Genomic DNA, 15491 nt, shown 5'->3' with positions numbered 1-15491 from the left:
AATAGTTCAACGTAAAGAGTCAATTTGCTGAAGGACGTTTCAAATCCCTGTGTCCATTCCTGAGCCTTGTACTTCGGGAGTGCTGATAGAAGTTGCAACCCACAGGTCAGCATTATTTCTGAGCACCTTCCCTCAAGGCTATCGGCTTGGATGGTGACGTTCCCAAATCTACCCAATGAGTCTGATAGTGGAAGGGAGGTGACTTACACATCAGTCATCTTTAAAATGGTGGATTCTGTAACAAGACACAAAATGCTGGAGTAACTCCGTGGGGTCAGGCAACATCTCTGAAGAAAAAGAATAGGTGACGTTTCGGGTCGAGACCCTTCTACGGATTCTGTAACTGATTTGTTTCGGATGAACTTCAATTGCATTGTCAGCGTTGGCATTATAAAGGCCCAAGGATCTGCAGATGCTGGTTTACAAAGGAAGACACAAAGTGTGCTCTTATGTCTCAGTGGGTCATGCAGCATCTGTGGAGAACATGGATGGACCACGTCTTGTGTCGGGAGCCTTGTTCAGACTGTCTTCTGTCTGTCTGAAGTAGCATCCTGACCCAACATGTCTCCATATTCTCCAGAGATGCTGCCCGATCCGCTGAGTTACTTAAGCACTGTGTCTTTTTCAGTGTTGTCATGATGTTGGTATGAGTACATTATATTAGCAATAAAAAAGGAAAGACGGAAGGACACTCTTAATTCTTTATATTAGAGGCAGCAGCCTCCCAGTGGAAGGTTGATTAGTAGGACTAGATGTTACAATCCCTAAGGTTAGCACTACAATTGACTGGTGTTGTTCTTGGGGGTGACCACTAGGTGATGTTGCTACCATTCAGACACATCTTCAGTTGTGTACCTCAACGTCACTGGGTGTTTCGGCCTTTTGTAACAAGACACCCTCAGTCGAGGCAGGCCCACCACAGGGTGATCAGCCCTGGGTGTGTGTCTTATGGTTAGCCTCTAGATGGTCACGTGGCAGTCCTAGAGCTGGGACTGCAACGGCCTGGTATCAATCTCCAGCCTGTCTCTCTTCCAGCACCGTCTCCTTACAGTGAGTTTGGGATTGATGAATTAATTTATTGGAATTAATCGCTGCACATGAATCTCTCCCAGGACTCATTTTGGAAACCTCCGAGACAATGAGGGAAGGGTGTGGAACTGGGGCACTTGCTATTAAAGCCATTCACGTGTTTCCAACTGCAGCTGTGAATAAAATAACGCACACAGGTTGCCGATTGGGCATCGGACCAGCAAGCTCTTCAGAGGGAAATAGAAAGCTTTTAAAAGCTATGTTTAGCAGTATTTAATTTGGGGCTGACACTAAATTAACACAACTTCAACTGCTTCACTGAAACACTCTCAGATTATCCTCATGTTTTCTACATCAACGTTACGTGCAATGATCTGTAAGAGTTTAGTTTAGAGATCTAGCATGGGAACAGTCCCTCCACTCCACTAAAACAACACTGACCCGTTCACGCTAGTTCTGTGCCATCCTACGTTCTCAGCCACTCCCTGCACACGGGGGGCAATTTGCAGAGATCAATTAACCTGCAAACCGCACGCCTTTGGGATACGGGAGACAACTAGAGGAAACCCACGTAGTCGCAGGAAGAACATGCAAACTCCACGCAGACAGCATCTGAGGTTCGAACTGATTTCAGCATCTGATTTCAGGATGGAACCTGGGTCTCTGGCACTGTGAGGCTGTGGCTCTACCAGCTGCGCCAGTGTGCCACCCCAGGGATGGCAGACTGGACAGAGTTAGCAAGCTGAGTACAACAGGCTCTAGACTTGCACTGCAATGAACTTGATTCTGACTTGCAACAAAGTGAAATGAGGATACTGGTGAATCCCAATCTCAGGATATTACACTGGGATTCAGGTTATCTCTGGAGAAGGCTAATTCATCCTTGTGTCCTTGCTTGTCCAGTCGAGCACTCAGGTGTGCTTCAGCTGGTGTTCTAAATAAGACGTCTGGGTGGGATGCTCACAGCTCTGTGGGAACCTTGGACTGTTGCCTGCCCTCCCAGCTGTTGCCTCCCCCTCTCCTTGCTTGGCTGCAGAAACTGGGCAGTGTTGTAGAGACGCAGTCAGCAGCTTCCGTGGTCCAACAGGCGGCGATGGGGGAGGCCGTCGGACATGGGTGGTCCATTAACACTTCGAACAGATGGGCAGACCCAGCGGTATGAATATTGAAGAGAGACACAAATTACTGGAGTAACTCAGCGGGACAGGCAGGATCACCGGAGAGAAGGAATTGGTGACGTTTTAGGTTAAGACCAGACTATTAATATCTCTAACTTGAAGTAACCCTTGCTTTCCCTCTCTCTCTCACATGCCCCACCCTAGTTATCCTACTAGTTTCACTGTCCTCCTGTTTCATTTTATTGTTTGTATGACTCGTTGTCACCTTCCCCTCATCCAACAATGTCCATTTCCTTGAACATCGTCTGCTTTGATCTGTCCTTTTCACACCTTACATACTCTTTGTACCCTTCCGTATCTCGTTTCACTCCCCCCTGTCTCTCAGTCTGAAGAACGGTCTCGACCCGAAACGTCGCCCATTCCTTCTCTCCAGAGATGCTGCCTGACCCGCTGAGTTACTCCAGCATTTTGTGTCTACCTCAGCTGCTCTCATTTTGCACTATCCGGGCCAGTCAAGGTGTAAGTAACCCTGATCCTTAAACCCCAGTACTGAGAGACTGCTTCACATCCACATAAAGGGTATTGTGTTCAGTTCTGGGCACCATGTTATGGGAAAGATGGCGTCAAGCTGGAAAGGGTGCAGAGAAGATTTACGAGGATGCTTGAGGGCCTGAGCTATAGGGAATGGTTGAGGAGGCTAGGACTTTATTCCTTGGAGTGCGATACCTGGAAGATGGGGAGTGAACTTATAGAGATGGATGAAATCATGAGAGAAATAGATCGGGTAAATTCACAGAGACTTTTAGGCAGAGTGGGGGAATCAAGAACCAAAGGACATGAGGGAGGAAAGATTTAATAGGAACCTGAGGGGTAACTTTTTTTACACAAAAGGTGGTGGGTGTATGGAATGAGCTGCTGGAGGAGGTAGTTGAGCCAAGTCCTATTATAACATTTAAGAGACATTGAGAACTGTACATGGATAGGTTAGGTTTAGAAGGTTATGGACTAAGCTTGGATAGATGGGACTAGTGCAGATGGGAATAGTGTAGACTGTTCGGCATAGGCAAGTTGGGCTGAAGGGCCTGTTTTTTATGACCGTATGACTATGATGTCCCTAATCCATCGAATTTGAATCCTCTCAGACAGCCTCTGCAAACACTGAGTTGCAGGTTCCAGCGGGTTTCTGTAGAGGTTCACACAGCTGCTGCCATGCATCTCTTGATATATAATGCGATGGAACCCCTTTTTTGCTGATTCCATTGGCACTGTTGTTCCTGGGAAGACATCCCGAGTACCAGGCAAGGTGTCAACAAGACATGGGCTTCCTGAGAGAAACAAGCTGACAAGGGTTGATATGTTGACTCAGGTTAAAAGATAGACTGTCAGTTAATTGTTGAGGGACTCTGAAGTAGATTGAGAGTACAGAGGTAGATTAATTGTTACGTCAAGCAGGAACGTTTGTCCTCAGGAGCATCAGAGCTCTGTGATATTTAACCTAATTCCTGGCTTTCTCAGTTCTTTATTTGAAATACAGGTACTCCCCAGCTTACTTAATAGGCGACACGTGAATTTGCACTTATGTAAGTAATTATTTAAGCCCACTGACGCCCACGTGGTCTCCAAGTCGGAGCTCCCACATGCTCTCCACGTCGGAGCTCTCACATGGTCTCCACGTTGGAGCTCCCACATGGTCTCCACATCGGAGCTCCCACATGGTCTCCACGTCGGAGCTCTCACATGGTCTCCACGATGGAGCTCCCACATGGTCTCCACGTCGGAGCTCCCACATGGTCTCCACGATGGAGCTCTCACATGCTCTCCATGTCGGAGCTCCCATATGGTCTCCAATCTGGAGCTCCCACATGGTCTCCATGTCGGAGCTCCCATATGGTCTCCAATCTGGAGCTCCCACATGGTCTCCACGTCGGAGCTCCCCCGTGGTCTTCATATCGGAGGTACCCCATGGCCTCCAAGTATGAGCTCCCACTTGGTTTCCACGTCGGAGCTCCCACATGTTTACTCGCACTTCCGTTTCCGACTTACTTAACATTCAAGTTACGTAAGGGTCCGTGGTCAGGGAGCATCTGTAAGCCTATCACCAATTTATTTCCTGTGCACGACTGGCCAATGATAATGGGAACATACAAGAAAAATTGCTGCTGTATCCTGAATGATAAAAGCAGAATGCTCATTAATAAATAAACCAAACCTTTATCTGTAATCTGTAAAGGTACAAGTTGCTTGTAAAATGTTACTGTTTGACAGCTGTTTGAGATGTTTTAGTGCGACTCTTTCTGATGCATAGAGCTCTCTAACAAACGCAGTTGTGATGCATGAGCATCCGTTACATCCACATGTCCTTGAGCTGTTGATGCTGAATAGTTTAATGCCCATGAGGAATCCTGTTCCTTCACCGCTGAATATCTCTCCCTGTTCCTTCTGCTGCTCTCCACAGACTTCAGTCCATTAACTCCTCTGCTGCCCAAGTGCAACATAGCCCAAGGTTTTTGATAACTCAAAGTGCTGGAGTAACTCAGCGGGTCAGGCAGCATATCAGGAGGACACGGACAGGTGACATTTCAGATTGGGAAACAAGGAACTGCAGATGCTGGTTTAGAAAAAAAGACACAAAGTGCTGGAGTAACTCGGCGGGTCAGGCAGCATCACTGGAGGACATGGATAGGTTGCTGTTCTCCAGAGATGCTGCCTGACTCACTGAATTACTCCAGAACTTAGTGTCTTATTTCAGACTTGGACCCTAGAAGCTTTCAGTCTGAAGAAGAGTCCCGACCTGAAATGTTGCCTCACCATGTCCTCCAGAAATGAAATCTCTTCAAGGTTTGTTTATCTATCCAGCTGACCTACGTTATTCCCGGTTTCTATACACCTCTAACTTCACATTCATTTCTTTGTTTATAAATCTCTTTGCAGCCTTGTCCCTTTTCATAAACCTCCTCAGCCTTCAATTTATAACTCTCCATTTCTCCACATAAGGCCTTTCTTCACAGAAACACTAGCAGACATGTTTAAAATATTAACAGTGAATAAAATATTAGAAGATAGAAAATTCGAGCACAGGAACAGGTCCTTCAGCCCATGGTGTCTGTGCCAAACATGAGGCCCAGATAAACTAATCTGATCTGTCTGCACATGATCCATATTCCCCTATAACTTGCACATCCATTGAGTTAGTGTTTCATTCAAAAGACAAGCGTCCACAGAGCAGCACTTGGGTTTAGGTTTACTATTGTCACGTGTACTGAGGTACAGTGAGAAGCTTTGTTTTGCATGCTTGGTTAATTTTATTGGTTTAGAGATACAGATTCAGCCCATCGAATCCACGCCAACCAGCGATCCCCGCACATTAACACTATTCTACACACACTAGGAACAATTTACATTTATACCAAGTCAATTAACCTGCAAACCTGTACGTCTTTGGAGTGTGGGAGAAAACCGAAGATCTCGGAGAAAACCCACGCAGGTCACAGGGAGAACGTACAAACCCCGTACAGACAGCGCCCGTAGTCGGGATTGAACCCAGGCCTGTGGCGCTGTAAGGCAGCAACTCTCTCACCGTGCCGCCCTCTATCCAATCAAATCAGATAATCATAGAGCCAAACAGCATAGAAACAGGCTCAACTTCCCCTTGCCTACCAATGTGGCCCATCTATGCTAGTCCCACCTGCCCGCACTTGGCCCATATTCCTTCTCAACCTTCCCTATTCATAAGCACAAGCCAAACTCAGAGTACAATAGATAGAGCAAAGGAGAAGATACAGAGTCCAGAATATAGTTCGCAGCATTTGAGCGCACCAGCTCCTGAGACACACACCAGGTCCTGAGACACACACCAGTTCCAGAAGTCAGCATTAGCCATGATGCACTGATTGCCACTCTGACCGCACTTTGTACTCAGTGTAACAGCACATCTGATCCCTGTGGACAGCACACTGCCATCAGTGCATGAAGGAAGCACTCTTACTTCAGAATAACTGGTTAAAATGAACACTCTCATTTACCAGATTATTCCACTGAGAGCAGATCACGCCAATCTGAAAATTACCATCCTTTTCTCCTTTGGTCTGTTTGAGATTGTGTTTGATTTTCCAAGGTTGTGAAGCATCTCCCTGGAGGATGAGAGTTGCTCTGCTGTTTGACACTGTGTGTGGTCGAGGATTAATGATGACAGTGCCTGTCACATCACACTAGCGTTACATGTATTTAAACGGGTGGCAGGAGCTGCCGGAGGAGGAGTTATGGCCACGGCCATGTGATCAGTGCCACTGCTACTCTTCAATGAAACAACATCAGAACAAAGCACTCTTCCAGCAAAGACTTTATGATGATTGCCGAGTGCAGATGGAACAATCACAGCTCTTCAGCAGGCCCCAGGATGTCCCAGAGCAATTTGTAACCGATGAGGTGTCATCAAATGCGGAAAACGCAGCATCCATTTTACAGAGGCTAGGGTGTGATAATGTTCAATAGACAATAGACAATAGGTGCAGGAGTAGGCCATTCGGCCCTTCGAGCCAGCACCGCCATTCAATGTGATCATGGTTGATCATTCTCAATCAGTACCCCGTTCCTGCCTTCTCCCCATACCCACTGACTCCGCTATCCTTAAGAGCTCTATCTAGCTCTCTCTTGAATGCATTCACAGAATTGGCCTCCACTGCCTTCTGAGGCAGTGAATTCCACAGATTTACAACTCTCTGACTGAAAAAGTTTCTCCTCATCTCCGTTCTAAATGGCCTACCCATTATTCTTAAACTGTGGCCCCTGGTTCTAGACTCCCCCAACATCGGGAACATGTTTCCTGCCTCTAACGTGTCCAACCCCTTAATCATCTTATATGTTTCGATAAGATCCCCTCTCATCCTTCTAAATTCCAGTGTATACAAGCCTAGTCGCTCCAGTCTTTCAACATATGACGGTTCATCTACAGATGTGGCGATATGCTGAATGAGCAAGGCAGAGATCTGCACTATCAATGTGGAGACATACATTTAAAATCACTTTGCAATCTGTGTAATCAGTGTATTTGAGTTCTGTCAAATGCTGCATTCTAAACAAAAATCTATATAAGGGACCATGAAACATTTGGACTGTCGCTAAAGAAAACCTGGTTCACAAATGGTCTCTAGGTTAGTCCAGACCCACTGTATTGTGAAAGACTTGCAATGGCCTCCTGAAACTTGTAAGACATGTTGCTCTATAAAACTACTACCAAAAAACACTTAAGAATAAAAGATAGAGAGACCTGTCTGCATCAACCCTGGGCACCAATTTCAGACTTCAGAGATACAGCACTGAAAGAGGCCCTTCTACTCACTGAGTCCGTGCCGACCAGCGATCACCCCGTACACTTGCACTAACCTACACATTAGAGACAATTTACAATTTTACCGAAGCCAAACCTGCACATCTTTGGAGTGTAAGAGGAAACTGGAGCATCCGGAGAAATCCTACGCAGTCACAGGAAGAGTGTAAAAACTCCATACAGACAGCACCCATAGTCAGGATTGAACCCGGGTCTCTGGCACTGTAAGGCAGCAACTCTACCGCTGCGCCACTGTGCTGCCCCTGACACATGATAACGGCAGATTTCGCTCGGCCCGGTCCGGCCTTGTGTCCAAGTTGGCAGAGCCACAGAGGGAGTCCCAGAGAATAGTCAACCCACTGCCTGGTACCAGCAACTCCTCCCTCCCAACCCCAGCCTTGATCCTGCCCTACCAGCAGAATCTTATGCGCCAAGAGGGGGCAGTACGGTGATATAAAATGGGGAGAGTGAGTCCTGGCAAACATTCACAATGAATCCAGATCCTGCAACATGAGGAGTCAGGAGTCAAGAGTGTTTTATTGACAGAAAGAACAATGAAATCCTTACTTGCAAGCAGCATAACAGAATATGTAAATATAGTGCACTGTAAACAATATAATAATCGAGAGGGGAGAGAAAGTTAAGATAAATACACATACTCACAAATACACATATATATAGATCACATATTATATATATACACACACACACACACATACGTACACACTAAAAACAAACAATCATAGTGCAATAATAACAATAATAGTCTATGGAGTTCAGAGCTTATTTAAGGTTGTAGTGTTTAATAGCCATTAATAACATGAGGCCAAACACAGGCACGAGAATCTCTTGATCCTGTGGCCCCTGGTTCTGGACTCCCCCACCATCTACCATCTATCTCTACCATCCTCCCTCTGCTGATGAAGCTGTGCTTCTCCTGGTTGGACATCACTTGGAAGAAGCAGTGAGTGTCCCAAGACCACAAACTGCATTCAGACAGGGATGCAGCAGGCAGTGTGAGAACAAGGCATCAATGTTCATCACGAAGAGTGGCTTGGTGACGCCATCACTGACAGAGATACCAGACTTGGGCTGCAGCAGGCAACAGGAGGAGCAACAGAAGGGAACAAGTCTCCTGCTCCAGACTAAATTGAGCCTAAAGAGCTGAATTTCAGGGGAGGGATGAGAGGAAACACTCACATCTCACCAGTACTTAACTGTACGTGACACCAGGACACCCGAGTGAAAATGATCAAAGGGAATCTGGAGGAAGATTTTGCTCCCTGTTGCCCTCAGCAATGTATGATGATTAGTTGTTGCAGGTCAGTCACTCGGTTCTACGACATCCACAGAATTAACCTTGGGTGAATCACCTTCAGCCACCTCACGTTGAGGTCTAATGTGGTCTGTTTGCAGATGACCGTGGTGTTTAGTTCCTATGTTTGCACTGCAAAGTGCAAATAATGGAGCGCCACGCAAATTCCAGGTGCTACTGCCATCATCACGAGAGAAACTAATGACAACGCAACAAGACTGGCAAAGTTCACTGACTGCATTGACATTCTGAACTGGATCAAAGACATGAACACTACAGCTCAGAGGCTGGGTAACCAGTATTGAGTAACTTGTCTCCTGACACCCTCAGCCTTTCCACCTCCCACCTCTGGGACCAAACAACATATTAGCTGCAAAGGAACCTAAACGTACCCGTAGCTGGTATCCAATGACTTAAGGTATGAAGTTATAGATACAGCATGCAGAAAGGCCCTTTGGCCCACCAAGTCCATGCCAACCACCAGTCACCCATTTACAATCATCCTACATTCATCCCATTTTTATTCTCCTGATATCCTCATTGTTTTTCTCCCCCCTCAGATTCTACCATTTGCCTATAAACTCAAAGTGGCCAGTGAGCATACAAAAGGAACCCACATGGGGGATTGTACGTTCTCCCCGTGACCTGCGTGGGTTTTCTCCGAGATCTTCGGTTTCCTCCCACACTCCAAAGACGTACAGGTATGTAGGTTAATTGGCTGGGTAAATGCAAAAATTGTCCCTAGTGGGTGTAGGATAGTGTTAATGTACGGGGATCACTGGGCGGCACGGACTTGGAGGGCCGAAAAGGCCTGTTTCCGGCTGTAGATATATGGTCACAGGGAGAATGTGCAAGCTGTACCCCGGGCCAGGATTGAACCAGGCTCTCCGGCACTGTGAGGTAGTGGCTCCAGAAGCTGCAACACCGTGCCACCCAGGTCACAGGGATCATCCTCACCTATGACAATCACCTCACAATGAACGGCATTGTCCTGGCCAATATTTACTTCAATCATAGTTATTTTAAAAAGGATGGACGTTTCTTGTTGCCTTTGCTTAGGTTTGTTCTGCAGAGAATGTGAGCAGTGCTTCTCCAACACGGGCAATAAGGTCAGGGTAGCCACGGGACATCAAGCCTGTTTATTATATTTTAAAAATTGACTCAGCTTAATGACTCTTCCGACCAGTTATTCCTTTATTACTTTTGGTCCCAATGAAAGATGGGGAGATATATTAAAAGCGATGGTACCGAGCTCCACGATGCTGGAGGGTTTATCTTAACTGGCTTTGCCTGGGCCTGCCGTATCGTGTGTGCGGAGGAACTGCAGATGCTGGATTTCACTGAAGATAGGCACAAAATGTTGGAGAAACTCAGTGGGACAGGCAGCATCTCTGGAGAGAAGGAATGGGTGACATTTAGACAATAGACAATAGGTGCAGGAGTAGGCCATTCGGCCCTTCGAGCCAGCACCACCATTCAATGTGATCATGGCTGATCATTCTCAATCAGTACCCTGTTCCTGCCTTCTCCCCGTACCCCCTGACTCCACTATCCTTAAGAGCTCTATCTAGCTCTCTCTTGAATGCATTCAGAGAATTGGCCTCCACTGCCTTCTGAGGCAGAGAGTTCCACAGATTTACAACTCTCTGACTGAAAAAGTTTTTCCTCATCTCAGTTCTAAATGGCCTACCCCTTATTCTTAAACTGTGGCCCCTGGTTCTGGACTCTCCCAACATTGGGAACATGTTTCCTGCCTCTAACGTGTCCAACCCCTTAATAATCTTATATGCACCTCTCATCCTTCTAAATTCCAGTGTATACAAGCCTAGCCGCTCCGGGTCGAGAAACCTTCTTCAGACCCTTATTCATTCTGAAGAAGGGTCTCGATGTGAAACGCCGCTTGTTCCTTCTGTCCAGAGATGCTGCCTGTTCCATTGAGTTACTCCAGCATTTTGTGCCCATCATATCATGTGTGGCTTTGGCATGGTTCTGCCACTGCATGTCCAAGGGGCAGAGCAGAGGCACCATGAGAGGTGCAGCCATCCCGAACCCCACACACTGTGGGTACCGGTGCTGGAACCTGGGGCCTGCTGAGACTGCTTCCCAATGGCCCTCAGGTCTGACTGGATCATAAAGGAAACTGTGTGTAAAAATGAGTAATTAATTACATTCATGCAATTGACCACTGCATTTTATCTTGGAATATCATTATATATGGAGATATTAAGCTGCAATCATTTAATTAGAAGGAAGAGGAATAATATTTTATTGGCGCATGGTGGCGCAGCAGGAGAGTTGCTGCCTTACAGTGCTTGCAGCGACGGAGATGCAGGTTCGATCCTGACTACGGATGCTGTCTGTACAGAGTGTGTACGTTCTCCATTTGACCACGTGGGTTTTCTCTAAGACCTTTGGTTTCCTCCCACACTCCAAAGACGTACAGGTTTGTAGGTTAATTGGCTTGGTATAAAAGTAAAATTGTCCCTAGTGTGTGTAGGATAGTGTTAATGTGCGGGGATCGCTGTGCAGAATCGGTGGGCCGAAGGGCCTATTTCCATGCTGTATCTCTAAACTAAACTAAAGTAAGGGTTATTGCTAGTTCCCTCTAGTTCCCTCTATGCCCTCTGCCTGTTTGGTCAGAGTTATCTGGTCAACCAGGGACAGAGGTTACAAGGTATTGTTTGTGTCATGGACAAGGGTCATCGAATCATTTACTCAGTGAACCATTGACAGATACAGCATGGAAACAGGCCCTTCAGCTCACAGAGTCCTTGCCGACTATCGATCACCTGCTCACAGTAGTTCTGTGCTATACAACTTTCTCATGCACTGCCTGCAATTTAAAGAGACCAACTAACTTCCAAACTCGCACGTCTTTGCTCAGAGAAAACATTTAGACAGGTACATGGACAGGATAGAGTTAGAGGGAGAAAGTGCAAACTCCACACAGGTCAGGATCGAGCCCGGGTCTCGGCCATTGTGAGGCAGCAACCCTTCCAGCTGTGCCACTGGGTTGGATGGTGTAAGATGCAGGACAATGGGTATTGAATTGACCAGGAGACTTATGTTAGATTGTTCCAACAAAGTCGACAAGATGATGAGTTGAATGCCCTTCTCCTGGTCTTTGTAACAATTGCTGCGGCAATGGTCGTCTTCAGTCTCTGCTTCTTAAACAGTTCAGCAGTCTGTTGTCAATGTGCTCAGATCTGTTCAGCATCCGTGCATCCACCACATGTTCCTTGCTGCGATGATCTCCAGCGTAATGCAAAATTATAATGAAACAAGAAAACACTGGGACAGAGACTGAGAGTCATCTCTGGATACAACAAGTGATCTCCCCAACTTGGCCTTGCCATGATTATTTAGTGTGCAAGACTATGCTACTTATAATTGTGCTGTCTTTCTACATGCACTCTGCTCCAGTTTATCATCTTTTGTGTGCACGTTTAAACATTGAAAATAAGTGCTAGAGGAGGCCATTTGCCACTTGACCGTTTAGTAGGTACTGTTACTGTTATAAGTGCCTGTTGTGATTCCACTAGAATATTCATGGTCTTACCTGTGGATCCATTCAAAACTTCAAGGTGACTGTAAGAAGCCAGCCAAGGCTCTGTCAGTCACACTGCCTGTGTCTTCGAGGAGTGAGACCTAGGTAGGTGAGGATGGTGGAGAATGAACAGGCAAGGTGCATGACCTGGAGAGAGAGGCTCTTTGTGGTGTGTTTCCATCAGTGGGCTCCATGGCACGTGTCTGAAGAAGGGTCTCGGCCAAAACGTCACCTACCCATGCTCTCCGGAAATGCTGCCTGACCCGCTGAGTTACTCCAGCACTTTGTGTCCCCCATGGCTTGTGTGTGATCTGCTCAAAGCCGATCCACTTTAATGCGTAATGAAGCTGGTCTCAGGAGCACATTGCTTCTGCACGACTGGTCTGCACTTGTGTCAGGGCGCACATGAATTGACAAAAAGACATTCATTGGAAAGCAAAAAAAAAAAATCTAATGATGCTGGATACCTGAGAAATACAGAACATTTAGGGAATATTCCTCAGGTCATGCAGCAGCTGGGAAAATTAATGAACTAAATCGATAATTTTTCATCAGAACCTTTCACTGACAGAGGTGATCGATTGAAACGTTAACTCTGTTCCTCTCGCCTGCTGAGGATTTAACATGAACTTATGGAGAAAACTTGTAGCCATTGTGGAAATTGAAGTGAGTTTTCCTGATTCTCCGCCATATGTGAATTTTCACTGAAATTGACTGGCACTCAGTTCAACAGCCTTGCTGAATGGTTATAAATAATATTAATTTACCAATATCTAGGGTTGTTTCAGCTGCTGACACAACAGTTTCAAGGTCATTTATTGTGTGTTACTACATTGCAGGAGTTCCGTTTCATTTGTTTGCTGTTTATTGATTTAATTTAATAATTAAACAACTGAATTAGAAGCACAAGTCTACCGGTAATACTACATTCAAAGCTCTCCAAGGTATAAAAACATGTTCTATGATGCATCATCTGTACACAAGGCTCCACAAAACTCTCAGATTCTCAACTGCTTCTCAATGTTCCATCAAACTTTTCTTTATTCTCAGTAATTCTTCTCTTTATCAAATCAAATCAAATCAAATCAAATTGCTTTTATTGTCATTCAAAAATAGATTTGAATGAAATTGTCGTTGCCATGCAGTCATAAACAATAAAGAGCACAAGACACACAATTACATAAGTTTAACACAGACAACCATCACAGTGATTCCTCCAGGCACACCCTCACTGTGATGGAAGGCAAAGAAAAGTCTTATCTCCTCTGATCTTCTCCCTCGGTCAGGCAGTCAAGTCCCTCGAAAGACTCGAATATTACTATCGCCACTGTTTTGTTAGTGTGTTTCCTTTCTGTAACCTGTTCCATTACAGCTACACAACTAATTAACAGAGGCTTTACACTCAAGTCTTGGGTTCAGACATTTTAATTCAGGAACTCCTTGGCTACTGCCTCATGGGTAATATATCCCCGGTACTGCACCACAGAGCACACTATTCCCAATAACAGCCACTATCTATGCCTCAGATGCCACCGCCATGGTTTAATTGCTTGGAGACTGGTTCTTACGTCTGCCTTTGCTAAGACAGGAAGAAAACGTTGGAAAATATCTCATGCATTGCAACTTTGTTGGCTCTTGAGTCGCGAAAGGTGAAATATAAAAGCAATCTTTCCTCTCAGTAATGTCACTATCAAACTTGGCAGGCTTTAGATGTTGTCTATCCTGCTACAGGGTGCACAACCTTTCCTTATAAATATTAAATTCAAAAGATCAGCTTTGAAGCTCTGTCCTCCATTCTTAATTCACGCCCTTTGCAACGTTTTAGTTGCTTTTTACACCGTTCGTGACCAGTTTTAATAAACATTCATAAAAATTGCCAACTCTGAATCTTGCTGTTAGTGTAATCACATCGCTGATTATCAAAGCAACAATGTTAACAATCAAAAAGCATGCGTTCAAATTCCATTGCAGTTTGAGAACATGAATAAATCAGAAATAAAAAAGCTGGTATTGGTGTATTTGTAATTAAGTTGTAGAATTGTCATAATAAAACATAATAATAATATTCATTTATTGTCATTGCAACGAGTACAACGAAATTAAAAAATAGCCAATCCTGACGGTGCGTACAAACATATATGCAATAAATGCAAAAACAAATAAATACATAAATACAATTAAATACAATTATATTAAGTACAAGATTTTTTAACGGTGTTGCCTAGTGCAAAGGTAGTGTTCAGTTCTCGTATGGCCCTGGGGTAAAAACTGTTCTTAAGTCTGTTTGTTCGGGATTTGATCGACCTGAAACGTCGACCAGAGGGCAGATGAACAAACAGACGGTGGCCGGGGTGGGATGGATCTTTTATTATTTTGCCTGCTCTACTGAGGCAGCGTAGGCTGAACAGGTGCTCCAGGGAGGGCAGTGAGCAGCCGATGATCTTCTGGGCCGTCGTGATGACCCTCTGAAGGGCCTTCCTGTCCTTTTCTGAGCAGCTGGCATACCATGTGGTTATACAGTATGCCAGCACACTCTCGATGGAGCAGCGATAGAAGGACAACATGAGCTTCTCCTGCAGGTTGGTTTTCCTGAGGATCCTCAGGAAGTGGAGTCTCTGCTGTGCCTTCTTTACTGTGGTGATGGTGTTGGTAGACCAGGTAAGATCTTCTGCGATGTGCGTACCCAGGAACCTGAAAGCTGGTACCCTTTCCACACAGACCCCATTGATGTAGAGTGGGTCGTAGTCTACACTGGTTTTTCTAAAGTCAATTATAAGTTCCTTTGTTTTGGAGGAGTTCAGGACCAGATTGTTCACTGAACACCATGCTGCCAGCCTTTGGATTTCATCCCTATAGGCTGTCTCATCTCCTTCTGAGATGAGTCCAACCACAGTCGTGTCATCCGCGAACTTGATGATGGTGTTGGTGGGATGGGTGGGGGCGCAGTCGTGAGTGTAGAGGGAGTAAAGGATGGGGCTCAACACACAGCCCTGTGGTGAGCCGGTGCTCAGTGTAATGGTGGAGGAGAGGTGAGGGCCTATTTTGACGGTCTGGGGGCGGTTGGTCAGGAAGTCCTTGATCCATTGGCAGATGGTTTGGGAAAATCCAAGGTCGGAAAGTTTGGTGACCAGTCTGCTCGGGATGACCGTGTTAAAG

At 45.7% G+C, this 15491-nt stretch overlaps 1 protein-coding gene across 1 annotated transcript in view; it reads right to left on the bottom strand.

Annotated features, from left to right (window-relative positions):
• The window catches only part of adamts17 (ADAM metallopeptidase with thrombospondin type 1 motif, 17), a 222727-nt gene that overhangs the window by 5446 nt on the left and 201790 nt on the right, over nucleotides 1-15491 (bottom strand). The gene's annotated exons all lie outside the window — the stretch shown is intronic.

The sequence above is a fragment of the Rhinoraja longicauda genome, chromosome 33 (genome assembly GCF_053455715.1).
Source record: "Rhinoraja longicauda isolate Sanriku21f chromosome 33, sRhiLon1.1, whole genome shotgun sequence".
Classification (NCBI taxonomy): Eukaryota; Metazoa; Chordata; class Chondrichthyes; order Rajiformes; family Arhynchobatidae; genus Rhinoraja; species Rhinoraja longicauda.
Note: the sequence above shows the minus strand (reverse complement) of the source record. Positions and strands in the feature narration are given on the sequence as shown.